This window comes from Mercenaria mercenaria, chromosome 9 (assembly GCF_021730395.1).
Source record: "Mercenaria mercenaria strain notata chromosome 9, MADL_Memer_1, whole genome shotgun sequence".
In the NCBI taxonomy this organism is placed as follows: domain Eukaryota; kingdom Metazoa; phylum Mollusca; class Bivalvia; order Venerida; family Veneridae; genus Mercenaria; species Mercenaria mercenaria.
In genome coordinates, this window is record NC_069369.1 from 80,154,174 (window position 1) to 80,172,368 (window position 18,195).

Sequence of the window (18,195 nt, forward strand, 5' to 3'; positions counted from 1 at the left end):
ATCTAGGATGCTGTATTCGGTTGGAGTGGATTTCACGAGACGTGCAAGCGCCGGATGTGATCTGACCTTTCAAAATCCACGAGAACCGAATACAAAATCCCAGATCTAGCTACTTTTATAATGACCTTTTTATCATATTCCGCTAACGTTTTAAGGAGGCCGTCCAGCTGGCTAACGGAAAGTCGCTGGTCCTGTCCAGATGCCCGCTCGTAATGAAATAACGCTAGGAGGGGAACCCGGAGTCTTTCTCCCCCATCTAAGCCAGAAAGTCGCCATATGACCTATAATTGTGTTGGTTCGACGCTAAGCCCTACAAAATAAATACTTTCTGTTTGTTGTTTTGTTACTGAATGATGTCTTTAATGTTTATCGATATCAAAATGGAACTAAGTGATTTTTTTGTGCGCTATTTATAGAACTTTGTCAGGTCTATGAAAGTAGTCCGGCAGTATACAATACGGAAGATACATACGAAATTTAACAGGTACAATACGGATGCTTTTCTGCCTGTCCATATTAAATTGTGAAATACAAGCCGATCTTTTTATAGAATTGGTTTGGTGGCTTTCTCATCCGAATTCTAAATTCGACGAATCCAAGTAAGTGACCTTAATTACTCGATCACGAGGGACCCTACAGCCCTGATAGGAGAAACAGAATACACAATGTCAGACACAGAACCAAAGATCTCTAGTATACTATTTCATTTTTGGTGCGTCGGTGTATTACAAAGGGTCTTTATTTTCTTGTATAAAAGTAACCTTATCTAGGACATGATTTTATTAAACACAATTCAAAATGTATATATAGATGTACAAAATGTAGTTTATCGTCACTGAAACTCACATTATGTTATACTTGAAAGAGGGCTGCATTCCGTTTTATTTAAGACAGAAAGAATAGTAGGTAGTAAAATGGTTTTAAATATGTAACTTCCTGCATAATAGCATTTTGTTGCGAATTCCAAGGAACCTGTCAAATCGCGAACTTCCGGAAATAAGCGCCTTCTTCTTAAAATATGATAGAAAAGGCAGCCTCGCATGCATATACGCTTTTTAACTTCTTGTCTGTTCAATTTCTAAAATGGACTGATCCATCATTTAATTTGGGCAATATCATTTATTTTTCGAAGGGATATTTATTCAAATTTGCAGGCTGATCTTGGTCTGTACTGGTCGCAAAGTCAGAATCAGCAGACTAAAGTTTTAACATCAGAAATTCGCTATACCAACATTTACACAGTCGCATTACATATTTCACGTTTAAAACTTCAGAAAAGGCAACACGTATATTTACACGCTCTAAACTTCATACAGATCGCAATACGGATATCTTCAGTTTAAAAAATTCAGAAAAGGTGGTTACATATACATCTATACGTTTAAAACTTCATATTTAAGTTGTAAAAGTACATTATGACCAAGAACGGATAATTTATGCCAAATTCTAATATGCTTGTCTCTGTTAAAACACTCTTACGCTAGAATGACATCACGTTAACGTGCGTTGACGTCATAGTTTTTGTTGCAACGAAGAAAGAACGCTTCTATATTTTATCTACTGTTTTATATTAGAATCGAAATAATTCATGACACAAGCGTGTTATTTTTGGATATGGTGCCTGCTTTTTAATTTTGTCTTTTGACAGTTCCTGTGATATGCAGGCTCCATAACCTCAGATCCCCTTTCTAAATTCCAGTTTGTTTAGTTCTGCCCATTGTTTTCTCGTTTGAGGCAAACCCATTACTTTATCTGGGGACCAAACGCAGCTTTTCATGGAATTACACGCCACAACCCGTGAATCATTGAAGGTTCCATGTTCACCGCCGTTTGAATACATCAGCGGATGTCTCTAAATTGCTTTTTTTACTTTTAGCATGTGTAAATGTTGAGTTCTGCTCAACCCGGGGCTAGAGGGCGTGGACGGTAGCATGCATTTCCACTACCGTCCATGAACAGGCTCAATCAAACCGAGCCTGCAACATTTTCGTTTTTTGTCGTGTTGAGCGACCTGTGAAGTTTCCACTTTTTCTATTTTAACACTATTTATGCACTCGGGTGGTAATACGTCGTTCAAATAATTTCACTCGGGCTGCGCCCTCGTAAAATTATTACGCCCGACGTATAACCATCCATCGTGCATAAATAGTGTTAAAGCACTCTTTTGTTATAAATTATTTCTTACGTAACAGTGTATCGACTGCCGCGTACTGAAATTATATCAGTATGACAATATAAAATACCAGCCTTTACTGTTGTAATTATGTTGATCCTTATATGACTAATTACATCATGAAAGAGATATATCTACATTATATAAATCGGGAAAATATTTATCATTTTAATTAATACTCCCTTTATTCTGAGCTCAAAGAGAAACCAGTGAAGCAGCAGTTTCACTCAAGTCATTATCTCTCCTTGGAAACTATCAACTAGTCCGTATTTTCCTCAGGAAATAATCAACCGGTTGGTGTCCCCTCTACCACCTTAATCAGTATTCTCCCTAAAATTTTGCACTTCAAAAGGGGGGAAAGTTACTAGATGTTTTCCCTTGTAGGAATTTCATGCTTTAAAATCTTAAGTTAGATATAATTTTTAAAATATGCTTTGATCTTATTTATAAAGTGATGAGTATAATGACTCTTCATTCCATGCAAATATATATTATGTATATGTTTTAGCTCGACCTTTCGTAGATTCGTGACTTTGGTACGTGGCATTCCCTGTTTGATATTTGTCTTTGTTTTTTTTAGCGATTTTTTGTTAAGTTTTTGTATGTAGAAACTCAGTACCCACTGATGGGAATGGATTGAAACTTCACAAACTTGATTTACGTGATGGTCGAATATGCAGCGCGTAGGTTGCATAACTCTATTTTGCATTTTTACAAAACTGTGCCCCTTTTTAAACTTTTATATTAATTCAATTGCCGAGGCTGTTGAATAGGCGAGCATTGATGTCCTCCGTCAATGGAATTGGATCACTATAGAGGAATATAAAGGAAGAGAAAGTAGATACATGCTGACTGGATTGAAGATTGATTACTTTCATTTACTAAACTTAAAAGTGAAATTTTAAATGAGCATTTAAGAACTTCATTTGAATGACAGTTGCACAAAACATCTACCTATGTTGCTGACCAATAACTGTTTGTTTTCTCCCCTTTTACAGTCTATTATTCGTCATGTATATAAATACAAGGGTAAAGGAATATAATTAATTCCCATTCGACGCCTATCGTTCAGGTATACGTAGATATATATAAGGTAGACAAACAAGTCATTTTTTCTGTTAGACTATCAGTGATACAAACTAGTCATTTTTTTCTGTGAGACTATCAGTGATACGATGTAAAACTTTTAAATTACAAGATTTTTTATGACAGACAGATATATGGAGGACAATATGTGTGCATAATCTAGCGGTCAGTTGGTCTGTCAACATTTACATGTTGTAATTGACTCATCACGCTGTGACGGTCTCAGACTGTCAGTTTGTCAGCAGTATTAATGCCTGTTCTATTTTGCTTTGTCGGTTAGTGTGTCTATTCACTTTTTCTTAATGTTATTACAATAGCTTTTCATGCTATGTCGGTCAGTAAATCTGTCAACATTTTAGTGCTAAATTGTTTTGTTTCTTCATTTGTTTTTGTTTTATTGGCATTTTCAACATTATTTTAAATATGTATTTCGGGAAGTTAACCTAACTAGTGTTCCTGGGTTTTGTACCAGTACAAACTTGTTCTCTGCAAGTAACTTCCAACTTCCCACATGAATCAGAGGTGTAGGACGAATGATTTCAGACACAATATCTTCTATCAATTCGCCACAAAGAACATACGCCTTGCCAGTGGATCGATCTAATGACCCCCAGGATCCGAAGATTTGCGTTCCTCCTACTGAGCGATGCTAAGAAGTTGCCTTTAGTTCATATTGATCTGATGAGCAAGCTGTCTGTCAGCAGTTTAAGTTCCTTATGCTCTGTTGTCCTGTCTGTTCAGTAATGTTAGTGCTAACATACTGCCAATGGCCCATCATCCCATTACTGTCTGTTGCCTCTCAACAATGTAAGAGTTTGCATATTGAAGAACTCGTGTCTTGAGCAAACGTAATGAAACTTACATGGAATGTTCGTAAGCACAGAATCTGGCACCATTTTAAAGGGTGCTGCTGTTAACACATACAAAACATAATGGCCAATATTGTGCCGAAATTGCAATATTTCACATTGTTATCATACATAATATGCCACAGCTCTTAGGTAGTTATGATTACAAAATAAAAACACTTAATTCTCATAAGACTCTAGATGGGTTTGTTGATAAAGGAGATTGCTTCGTACAAAAACTTGGAAGACAAAAATTACCAGGAGACAAAACTAACCACAGCTAGAAAAAAAACACCTTTGTAGTTGTTTCTTCCTTTCTGTGGACGCGGGTTGATATATCACCGAGAAAATAAAATCTGTAAAAAGATCATTTGGAAGCAAAGAATGCAAACAAGAAGAATAATAGCAGACTCGGCCTGATTGAGTATGTTCATGAGAGGTAATGAAACGTGCAACATCTCTCACGCCCCTAGCAACGGCTTAAGCGGAACTTTATTACACATATGTTGAATGAACTCCATGGTCTAAAAGGACCAGAAAGTATAACAACACTGAATCCAAGTACGGGGATAGTGTTTTCACAGCTGCCACACGGCACTTAAAGATTGCTGTAGTGACAGCTAATAAAATCTGTAAACAAAGATGCTTTGGAAGCAATTGATTGTTGTCTAATTAAACAATTGATTAGTTTGCAAAGACTAGTCTTTTTACTGTAAAAGAACCGTCTATGATTAGAATTGTGTCATTGGACAAAATTATAAAAGGGCATAACTGTGGTAAATATAGTCGCAGAAATAAATCCTTCCTTAATGGTCATTTCCACATCAAGATTTTTCATCTGTGAATGTTTCAAACCAGGCTTATAGTGTGGGAGGAGTTGGACACAAGACCTTTCTCTATATTCGTTTTAGCAAAACTATCAAAAGGGCATAACTACGGTACAAATAGTCACAGAAAACATTCCTTTCTTCATTGTCATTTGCACATTTAGCTTCTCCATCTGTGATACTTTGAAGCAAATCCGGCTGATAGTGTGGGAGGATTTGGATACATAAAATTTCTGGACCTACGTACGGAAGGACGGCCATACGGACAGCAGCAACGCCGCTATATGCACCCCCTATATAAAAATAAAACTGTGGGGGAGGTGGGGGCATAATAACCCTTATATTTGATAACCATTTATACCAGGTCGTTAGTACAGGGTTTACTTATACTTTATTTCCACAGAAATATGAAATGGGAATACAATCATTAAAGAAATAAAACTGAACAGAAAACGACATTTCAATTCATGCGTATAGCTAACATACAATACACACATTCAAATCGTAAACGAATGTTCGTAGGTAAAGGCTTCTGCAATTTCATGGGTTTTTTGGGTTTTTTTTTTTGGTTTTTTTCACAAATAAAATATGTATGATACAAAAATGCGAAGTAAAGTTAGCATGATTTGATTTAATCCCATGTCATTTATACCAGGTGTTCACAATACATTGTGTTATAAAGTAACACAAAATATAGATTTTAGTAATATAGCTATCAATAACATATTTAACTGTGTTCAGTACGCTTTGAATTGCGTTCACACAAATTTATACTTGTATTTTTCTTCATCGGAACATGCATTTCAATATTTATGTATGTCCTGATATAAAAGGCGACTGGACACTTAAAGCAACAATCTCTTAAATCCTGTCATTGCATGTTTGCGATACAGATGTTGACATTATGATGAAATCAGTCATGCACAATTCACCTGTAGTGACTGTGTATAATTTTTAAACGTTACTAAAATGGCGTTTTGTCTTAATAATAAACAAAGAGTGTTATGATAGGATACATATACTAACCCCTTTATGTAACCATAAACTATTAAATTCGAAGCAAAGTATATAGCTTTCATATGAATTGAAATTTTTTTTTTTCAATATTATTCTACGAAGTTTGTAAGGTACTTTTTCTATACATACGAAATTATGACATACACTCCTGGTAACATGTATAAGATTAACCATATAAACTAATTTTAACCAAAATACAAAATAAATGAACAATGATTATATACATATAAGTAAGTCAAATAATATCAAAAACAAGAAATATCTTTAAAAATGATGGTCGGCGAATTGTAATAAGGAAAGAAGTTTATGAATTTTTCATCTAACATTCATCTTTCATCTAACAGTTTTCAAATTGCAAAACTAAACACCGCACTTTAACAATTTAAATGGTTCTCTTTTAATTTTTCGCAAAGGTTTCGTAGGGTTGCAATTTTGTTTCGTTTATCCTTAGACAAATAATTACAGCAGTAGTTTGATGAAGATTCATGAAGCGGTTCATGAGAAGAGGCCATTAAACGTGTTTATATTTTTAGCTAAATTGGTCCCTATCCCCATTTGTAACAAAACAGCAGGAGACCTTACGATATTGTTATACATCGAGTTTGATAAAAATCCATTACATTTTAGTGGTTAATGCGAAGAAAGGCATATCTACTTTTAGCTATAGTGGTCCCTAATAGGGCCCAAGTTCCTATATAAATAAATTTGGAAGAGGACCTTATAATGATGCTCCAGACCTAGTATGACAAAGATCCACCAAGCTGTTCATGAGACGCTGTATAAAGGCATTTCTAGTTTTAGCTCTAGCAGCCCATAAAAGGGGTCAAATGTCCCAGCTGAACAAAGTTGGCTGCGGGCCTAATAAAGATGCTACAAATCAAGTTTGATTAGAATACATGAGAAAAAAATAAATTAAAGGATTTTTTTATTTATTATTTTTATTTATTTCTAAAATAGGCCAACTGATCCCGCTTTAACAAATAGCATATTCGCTACTCATGAATCTTTGGACAATGACGTCACACCTATAAAAAAGTGAAGGTCAAGCAAAACATACAATTGTAATTATTTCAATATTTCTGTTTCATAAGCAAAGTTTGACCTTAGTCATATCACATAGATAAACTGTATGCAGCGTACCTTCATTTCAGTGAAATGAGATTCAGTCATTTTATAGCATATATATAATAAAACAGATTTCAACTGAGTTCAATATTTGCATACCATACTAAAGAAAAATATTCATATATAATAAATCAGTTAAATAATTTATAACAAATATATCAAAGCAAACAAGTACTCATTTTAATATGCAATCTGAATAAGTCACAAAAGCAAGAAACCTTTTCATATACAGACGACAATTGTAACAAGGAAAATCTTTTAAAAAGCACTTCTCTACATAAAAGACTCTTATCACACCCTTATTCATGCGATACGCAGACCGTATTCAGCTCTTTCTTTAATTTGATATATTAGGCATAGGAAATAGAGATCAATATAATTGCACCTTTACTAATCCTACCAGGTGTTCTGTATTACAAAAGTGGATCTATTGTGACATTTTGATACAAGCAAAACTGTATTATCTGCACTATTATTTACCTACTGGTACTTCGTTTTATTATTGGCTTGTTAAAAGTTAATTTTTTACCATATGTAAGTTGACAGAATCATAGGAACCATGTCTTGAGGGGTAAATCAAACATAAATGAATAAATCCTTAATGATTTTGTTGTGCAAAAAAGTATGATATTGTGTCTTAAACAGTTTTCATTTTCCACTCAATTGTGTAATTGCAAGGGAAGTAAACTAATAGATCTCTACTTATAAGTACTAGCCCAAGGCAAGAGTTGTCATTCTTTGTGGATCACAACTTTAAATTAAAAATTAAAACTTCTGTTATTGATATTAACAAAACTATCATAAACTTCACATTTGTGAAATCATTTTTGGTTATTTCAAGGACTTGGAAATTAATTTCTAGACTTTATTTAATGTAATTCTATCATTGAAAATTTTAGGGCCTATCTCTAGATATATGTTGGTATTTGAACAGGTTTTTATCATATTTATTAAACTTACTAATCATTTTGAGATATATCAATATTCTTGCTAAATATACTGAGCCAAAGTTAGCTTTAAAACTGTGAACAGCGTCGTTTAGGAAAAACTCTTTGTCTACATTTCACTCAGCGTAGCACAATCAACAGAGTGAAAGAAATTGACACTCTCGTCCAATCAGACAGAGTGTTGCATAAATCTTCCATTTTGATAAATTATCTATAATGCGTTATCAAGTAGTTTGATTTGCAAACTGAAGTCACGTGGCATAGGTAACGAAAACGAATTTAGACGGCGTCGCCGAATAAGGCATTTAAACGATGAATGTAGCATTCATGAAATCAATTGTTTCTCATTTTAACCGTTAGCCTGCTGAATTTCCAAAATGGACAGGTCCGTCATTCAATTTTGGCAATACCACTTATCTCAAAAAATGCTGACTTAAAAGCGAACAGTGAAGACCACGATCAGCATGCACAGACGCGCAGGCTTATCTTGGTCTGCACTGGCCGCAAAGGCAGAATCACTTGCTGCCAGCAGGCTAAATGGTAACACACTAATTTCCTATGATAGGCGACAAAGGTGTACTATTTACAGCAACATCGTTACACATAGAGTATATTGAATGTTCTATACATCAAAATACAAGATGACTTCTACATCGTACAAAATGTTTGAGTAATTAAAAAGTGCACCGAAATACAGGATATCTTTTTCCACCTTACGCACGAGACCCTTTTGTGTTACATAAGCATAATCCATCTATGTCAGACTGGCCTTGGCCCCGTGTTGCACAAGTATTTTCTCCAGTCGTACCCACTTCTCCTGCAATTCACAAACATGTGAATTATAACAAACCTAAATTTTAAAATTTCCGAACTTTTAAAACAGATAATTACAATTTTTGATAAAAAAAATCAACATCATTATGATCTAATTTGATATTTGTTAACTAGTCCGCTATTAAGGCAGTTAGAATTTTGGGTGACAGGTTAGCAGTTATAGATAGGACCATCATGATCGTGTTGTTTTACATTTGGTCCGGGATCAGTGATTTAATTTTCAGTAAGATAATTTAATTTCATTTCAATACAGTTATACAGGGGGCCTCCGTAGCCGGGTGGTTAAGGTCGCTGACTTCAAATCACTTGCCCCTCATCAATGTGGGTTCGAGCCTCACTCGGGGCGTTGAATTCTTCATGTGAGGAAGCCATCCAGCTGGCTTACGGAAGGTCAGTGGTTCTACCCAGGTACCCGCTCGTAATGAAATAATGCACGGAGGGGCACCTTGGGTCTTCCTCCACCATTAAAGCTGGAAAGTCGCCATATGACCTATCATGTGTCGGTGCGACGTTAAATCCAACCAATACAATTATAAGTCATATGGCGACTTTCCAGCTTTTACGGTGGAGGAAGACCCCATGTGCTACTCCGTGCATTATTTCATTACGAGCGGGCACTTGGGTAGAACCACTGGCCTTCCGCAAGCCAGCTTGATGGCTTTCTCACATGAAGAATCAATGCCCCGAGTGAGGCTCGAACCCACATTGATATGGAGCAAGTGATTTAATGTCAGCGACCTTAACCACTCGGCCATGGATGCCCCAACTTTTTTCAATTAGATGTTCAACTTATCGGAAACGAACAGAAAAGACAAATTGTTACTATTTGTGGAAAGTCAATACGAAATGCCTGGCTATCTTGGAAAAATGTTTCTTTGGTCTAAGCACTGAACATGTTTTTCATATTACCTTAAGTTTATCAAGATAAGGCTGTGACTTGGCTCCTAAACTTTCCGGATGACGAGCAAACGCGTTCTGTATTATCACAAAGGAGTTACTTTGCAGTTCTGCGTCTTTCATCGCTGTATCAATATTCTGATAAAAGAGAGTATCAACTTTTTTTTTCGCTACAACTTGGCAGGCTGGCTATTAACATCAACATTGCGTACTGTTCACATGCAAATACTGTATATAACTATTTATTTGCTGATACAATATAATCTTATATACGCCACCGGATATAAGCCATAAACTTGTTATATAAACAATGGACATTTAACGTACAAATGTATTAGCAATTTACTCTAAGGTCATTAGCGCTGACACGTGATTAGGTGCGAAATTATGCTAAAATGTAGATTGGTAATGTCCTACATTTTGATCAATTTTATTGAATTTTGTAGAATTCAGGCAAAGTAAAACATTTTATGAAGAATAACACTAATGACTAAACAAAGATGCAAGCTGGAACTTTGTAAATATTTAAAACACTGTTGTCTTTTTTTTCGAAATCAGGGATATTCCTTGCACCAAAGTCTCAAAGAAAACACGTGTCCAAATCACTAAAACGATTATTTTCGCAAGGAAAATGTATAAATGTTCCAATCATATCGTCAAGATCAAGGTAAATGTCATTTTAGAATACACCATTAAAATTTTCATACTTTGTACTTTGTGCATATATGTGGATATTATTCGCACTAAAATTATAAAAGTACGAAATTACTATTTGAAATATGATCATTTATGAAAAAAGCCTCTTTCCCTTCTGTTTTCTATTGTGGGAATATGGAGTGATAGTATCAATCTTATAACAAGTACGGAAACATTACGATGCTATTAAATCACAAAATGTTTGACATCATAATTATTATAATAATGAAAGAAAAATGTTTGTGCTCATATGTGGATAAACTATGTGGCATTGAAAACATGGAATGAAGTATTGCCATGTAATACAAAGTCCCCTACTGGAAGGCACCTAATTTTCTCTAGTGCAGTATAACATAAGAACTGATATCTGTCAATGATGTATAAATAATATTGTACTATATATACAATATGTTATAACAACACACTTGGATTAAAATGTGCATATATAAAAACCCACAGTTGTTTTCATATTGAATTTTTTTTTTTTTGCAATTATAAAAAAAGTTATCATATAAGTTATTTATAGTAACAACAAAGGAAAATTAATCCTAGAAAAAAAAAAGAAAAAGAAAAAAAATCATTATAATATAAGTCCACAAGAAACTCTTAACCAGGTAGAGATAAGTCAAAATATACCTAAAAATTGGATGTAACATGCATGTTGCACCACAGAAAAGTGGTCTAGATTTTTCTCTACGGCCAGTAATAAAAAAAAGTTACAATATAATCTATTTATAGTAAGAACAAAGGGACGTAATTCAATGGTGGTGAACATTTTGTCCAAGTAACATCAAAATCCCTCCATGCATGAAGAAGAAATACTCCGGACAAAATCATTCTTTAATCTGAAATTTGACCTCTAAATATGACCTTGACCTTAGATCTAGGGACCTGGTTCTTGCGCATGACAATCCGTCTTATGTTGGTGAATATTTGTGCCAAATTACATCAAAATCCCTCCATGCATGCAGAAGAAATGCTCCAGACAAAGTCATTCTTGTGTCTGAACTTTGGTCTCTAAGTGTGACCTTGAAATTAGACATTGGGCCCGGGTTTTGCGCATGACATGTTGTCTCATCCAGGGGTATATTTGTGCCAACTGATATTTAAGTCCTGTTTTGCATGACAAAGTTATACACCGAAAAGGAAAAAAGATCCCATTGACCTTTGATCTCTAAGTGTGACCTTGACCTTTAAGCTAGGGTTCTGGGTGTTGCGCATGACATGTCGTCTCAATATGGGGAACATTTATGCCAAGTAATATTCTAATCCCTTGATGGATGACAGAGTTCTGGATCGGACAGGGAAAAAAAACCTTTTTGACTTTTGACCTCCAATTGTGACCTTGATCTTTTAGCTACGGGTCCGGGTTTTGCGCATGACACATTGTCTCATCATGGAGAATATTTGTGCCAAGTAATATTAAAATCCCTTCATGGATGGCAGAGTTATGGACCGGACAGGAAGAAAACCATGTTGACATTTGACCCCCAATTGTGACCTTGACCTTTAAGCAAGGGGTCCGGGATTTGTGCATGACACAACGTCTCTTCATGGGGAACACTTGTGCCAAGTGATATTAAAATCCTTTAATAAATGTCAGAGTTATGGACCGGACACGAAACAGACCCTGTTTATGCTATGTTAACATTTGACTGCTAAGTGTGACCTTGACCTTTGAGCTAGGGGTCTGAATGTTGTGCATGACACATCGTCTTATTATGAGGTACATCTGTGCCAAGTAATATTAAAATCCCTTCATGGATGGGAGAGTTATGGACCGGACCTCCTATTGTGACCTTGACCTTGGGTCCTGGTTTTGTGCATGACACGTCATCTCATCATGGGGAACATTTGTGCCAAGTAATATTAAAATCCTTTCATGGATGATGGAATGAATCTTATCATAGAAACCTATTGTTGCCTTTAGTCACATAAACCGGATATGTAAGCACGGACAGACGGACGGAATGACGGAAAAGCGCATTCCTATAGTCCCCGAAACGTATTTTCAAGAAAGACTATTTCATCGATAAGCCAGTGATTTGGCTATGAAAGCTGGCAATGTTTGTACAAAGGGAGTAGTGTTAAAATAATTCAAACCCAGAGATCTGACCTCATGTTCACAAAACATTTTCAGTCTAAACTGAATTTGAAAACTTTTTTGTAATTTATTTCTTAATTGCATAATATTTAAAACTTAATTTTAAGTTAATGACAATTTTCAAGTGCCTGACAGATACTAATGGTCAATCTCAGAATTTCAGTTACAATTTAAGATCGAAGTTTTAGTAAAACTGATATAAAGACCGAAACATGTCTTGTTACACTGCTCTAAAGAAGAAAAAACTATCAAATCGGTATGAAAATTGACTGAACACACTAGCAAAAAGCATGATATTCAGCGATGATTGAGAAATGATGTTCAACAAACCTCAATAGCTCGCAGTAATTCATTGATAACGTCGAGTGATGAGCGAAGGTAACTGCTTACACCATGAAGACCATCAGCCGCCTGTTGTAGTTCATCTTGAATCATTTGAAAATAAGCACTTTAATTATTCTCTACTCAATAAGAATTGATAGAGAGATAAAATGGAGAACGATGTAAGATTCCCCTAAATAGTCAAAGTTACACATTAATAATACATTGTATAACTTTAAAATTAATTTTCAGTAGAAAACAAAGTCGCATAATATTCACAAACAAAAATATTACTCTAGATTAACCTTCGATTTTAACTGAGAATCGTCGTTTAGTGTATTTTAAATTCGGTGGGTGGAAGAATTGAATAAAAACTAAAAGAAAACGTGTAAGGATGAAAATTCCAATTTTACATAATATAATGTGGTTTGTTTTACAAGCAATTACAAGTCAACGAACGTCCAGTACACTACAGAGAACATAAATAAGGGTTATTGGTAAATTGCTAAAAAATGTAAATACCTGAACTTATCTGAAGTGTTTTTATTTGAGATTCTAAGGTCCGTTTCTCTACCACCAGAGTATCTTGTTTTGTTCTAAGGCTTTGTGCTTGCTGCCGCTTCGACGTTGCGTCCTCTCTGAGACGTCGGGCATTTCTATTACAATCATCAGCGTCATTAAGATTGACACCGACATGAATTCCAGCAGCAGCTGTAGCGATTGCTAAACTTGCTCCACCTTGAAATAACAACAATTATTGTTCAAGTTACTTTCTCTACATTAATGTGAATTCTAGGGAGACAAATTATGTTTATTTTCATTGCAACACAGCAATATCGACTTCACTTCGACATGTTTTATGTTGCACCGGAAAATTGTGCTACCATATTTGATCTTCAATTCCATATGAATGATTTTCAAAATCTAGATGATACAACAGAACGTGTCCACACTACTTTCATACATACACCTGAATCGGTTATTATGTGAGCTGACCATTTTACGTCATACTTGTAAATTATTCTGCGGAACCTGTCACTTCTTCGCCGTTTTTGATATTAACAAAATACTATCACACTGACGTCATTCACCATCATCTACATTGTTTTGTAACATTTGGCACCAATATAATACTATGGCTGTATCGTTCTGTAATTAATAAGATTTTGATTTTAACTATTTTCTAAACTTGAAATCATATTCATTTTCTTTAAAGTAGCTAGACTATAGTAAAGGCGAGACTAATTTAAGGGTCAGCAAGTTTAGATAAAGCATGACAAGTTCCACCGTGGTATCTATTCGGCGTGCAGATATCTATCCTTATTATAAGATGTTACTGGATTGCTCTCCTTAAATATACCTTGTCAGAAATATTATATACTAATTCCACTAAGGTGGCATGAGAAATGGTCAGCAGTTGACAAATCATCTTTTACGGTTTTGCTATATAACTCTGGTCTCCTCGACAGACTACAGAGCGCCTCAGCTTTCGAGCAGAGCTGTAAGATGATGGGTGTCTCTCAGTTTTGGCATTTAAGATTCTAAATTATAATTATTTTTATTAAACTTATTTAATTTCAAAGGACTATTTTGGAACTATGGACAAATTAATTTAAGAAAGATAGAATTATTTATTTTAAATGTGCATCTAGAGAGAGAGATTTTATGTATTAATTAATTCAGGTTAATTTCGGGATTTGGAATGAATAAATCATATTTAAAGAACTTTGTACCTCATGTTTTTATGTACAAAATAAAATCCACTATGCGATCGACTAAGGAATTTATATAAAACGGTTGATAGGGGTACACCATCTAGTAATGGTGTTCGTGATTTCACCTAATCCCAATTTCTTACATAAAAGACATACAAGAATCGGATTAATATGTTTTCATATAGCTAAATTTGTTATCGATGCGTAGATTAATTCACTCAGGCAACAACCCTATGATTTTCTTTCCGAAAGAAGACGTATGACATAGATTATTTCTTAAATAAAGTAACACATTTGCATTCGCAAACCGGTATACTGTTGTTTTGTTTTTTTTTTACAGTGGATTGTATATGAACACAAATATATGTCATTGAATAGAACACTAGAAAAATACCTGTTAACGGAGCCAAAGCAACGCCTAAAATTCCTCCAATTACACCACCAAATATCCCATCATCTCTCTTCCGCCTAGCTGCACTTCTAAGATTCTCCGCTTGAATATCTAAATCTCTTGCACTTTGTTCAAGTGTGCCTATGCTTTCATCAAGTGTTTTTGTTTTATCTTCTAAGCTCGATATTTCCTTTGGGATTGTTTCAAGTTTTTGCTTTGTTGCCTGTCTGTTTGTGTCATGTTGTCTCCTTCTACCATTGCAAGTTTCTATGCTAATGTGAATGTCTCTTTCTAGTGTTATTATATCTTTTCGTTCGGATGTCAGAGAAGCTCTCGCTGCTTTTAATGTTTATCTCAATGGGTCTACTTTCACGTCTGCTGAATTACTTGTCTTTACAAGTCGATTTTTCTCCGTGAGTATCTTACTACCATCTGCTTCTAGCATTCGTTTGAACGAATTCGCAACCTGCTGACCATCACGTGAAAGTCTGTTAATTTTAGTCTGAATGTCTTGATCATGATGTAGTTTGGCAGCTAGTGCTGAGAGTTTACTTGGAACTTTCTGCAACTGCTGCAAGGTTAGAACATGTATAAAGGTACAGCCGTGCTAAAATATGAAATCCGGAAGATTTTTGTTACAAATACATATATATTTTAAAAGATATCTTATTGAAAGAAAAGTATATATAGTCGGTAAAATGTATGTATTGTTACCATAGTTATTTAAGTATAATACACGACATGTGCGTGAGCACAAGGTTGAAATCTCCGACAAGCCTTACAGGTTCATTAACCAATCTCGGCAAGTGTGTAGTTTATACACTGATAAAACGTTATATTTTACAACAGCAACATATTGTGTTTCGGACTGTCAAACGAAACATATGAGTCTTTTGTTAAAGATTTCCTCCGGTTTGTGAAAAAGGACATCATGTTAAGATAGTTTCACTCATTCTTTTCCGTCGTTAGAAAACAGTTTCTTTATTTGAAAGGGATTGTAGCATTTCACAAGGTAATTAGAGTCGGTGAAATCTGTTCGGTGCTTCCATGTTTTATTTGGTTTAATATTTTGTTTTAATGTATGAAAAGCTTACTGAAAATCATCATTACATATCATCGAAGGGGTAAAACAATTAATACTGACTTCATGTGCGATCATTATGCACTTATTGTCTCCCAAACATTATGCACTTATTGTCTCCCTTTGGTGAAGTATCTGTTTCATGTATAAAACTAAAGATACACTGACAAAAGTGCAAGGAAATCAGAATTAATTACCAGGGTAGGTATTATACATTCACATTTTTCGTAGTTTATTCATTCAGTCGTTGGTTTCTGGTTACTCCATCATTTTATTACAATGGTGTATTGAGTATTGACTTGGGAGTACTTGAGCACAATGATTTTACACTTGAATTGATCCTAACATATATAATATTCTTAAATGTCAAATGTTTGTTTGTTTGTTTTGGGTTTAACGCCGTTTTTCAAAAGTAATTCAGTCATGTAACGGCGGGCAGTTAACCTAACCAGTGTTCCTGGATTCTGAACCAGTACAAACATGTTCTCCGCAAGTAACTGCCAACTTCCCCACATGAATCATCAGAGGTGGAGGACGAATGATTTCAGACAAATGTCTGTTATAACAATGTCAAATGTAGATTCCGTGAAATAGTATACACACTGAGTAAATTGCATGTGGGGCGGTTTATTAGCAATGCACAATGTACATGTATATGACAAATTAGGTAAAAAATACGCTGTGTAATAAATTTATCTTATATACTACCTTTTATTTCATGTTTATATATAATATAGTAAGTTTTCTGTATTTTAATGTAATTTCTAATGTAGCAAAACTTTTCAAACAATAGTATAAAAATTATATGACTCCCTTTTGCGCAGTGGTTAGCAGGTTGGACTACAACACCAGCGGTCCGGTTTCGATTCCCGGTCGCGGCTGATATCCCGACTAGTGTTTAGAACTGGGCGATTTACTTAAATTGGTACTGTGTCCAGCATTATCGGCCTAGATTGAATGCTAGGGAGGTCAATATGACGCCTTCCGTGGGCTCGGCTGGAAATAAGTTGGTCCATCCATTCCAGGCGGGGACTTTCGTCGACAACCCACGTTAAACAAGAAACTTTATCCCTTTTTTACATTTTCTAACCAGACAAAAATTCGCAATCTGAACCCAGTCATCGCCATTAAACAGCTTGAACGATCGATTTTCTGACTGAATTGTTAATACGGATAACTTGTCGCTTTGCAATCTGCCACGTTAACAGTCCAATCCCTCGAAAGCTTAAAGATATATACTACAAAAGTTCTATGGAAGAAGGTATTTGTATGCCACTTTAATATGCAAGCAGGGTCACACCCTCTAAACACCAAGGTATGTATTAAACTCGACTACTTAACATCCCATTCACTATCTCAGTAAGTCTGAGCACCTCGCGGAAAATAAATTGCTTGGGACCCTGTTCGGTTTTATAAACTCCTGTTGAGGTACAAATGTAATTTAGAGTGAATAGTTCTTCTTTTTTTGCCGAAATATCGAACGGATACTTAAAAAGCGGTCAGAAAAAAACTGAACCCACCTGGTATACATTCACCATATCTTGCACCGTAAAAATCGAAAATGCTAACCCGATTTTGAATGGAAAATAACCGATTCCTTGTAATTCTAAATAGAAAGTTACGCCTTTTAGTGTCTATTCAGTAGCATTATAAACATTTTACTCTCGAGAGACAGACCACAGAAATATATTTGGCATGTACAAATGGAAACTGGCAGCAGTAAAAAAAAAAGTCATAAAATAAATAAAGTGGCACTTACATGTCTGCTTCCATATATTCAAATGTACGTACCTGAGCATAAATTAGTTGTAACCAAACAGTAACAAGGAGAATACAAAAGTAATTTCTCATGTTCGAAGTTGCTTGCCTTCACTGAAAACTAAATAAGCATACACTGAAAAAAAAACGTACACTGAAAACGAAAGTATAAATCACATAGCACGTTTTATGAATAAATTATATATATCAACCAGTTAATGTGTATTATTGATTTTCAACGTAATTGAATTGTTTAAAGAATTAAGGATCTTAAATTGAAAATAGACCATTTTGTCTATGATTTTACTTTAATTCGACTATTCAGGTTTGCCGAACATAATATTATACTTACGTATTACTAAATAAAAAGTAAAA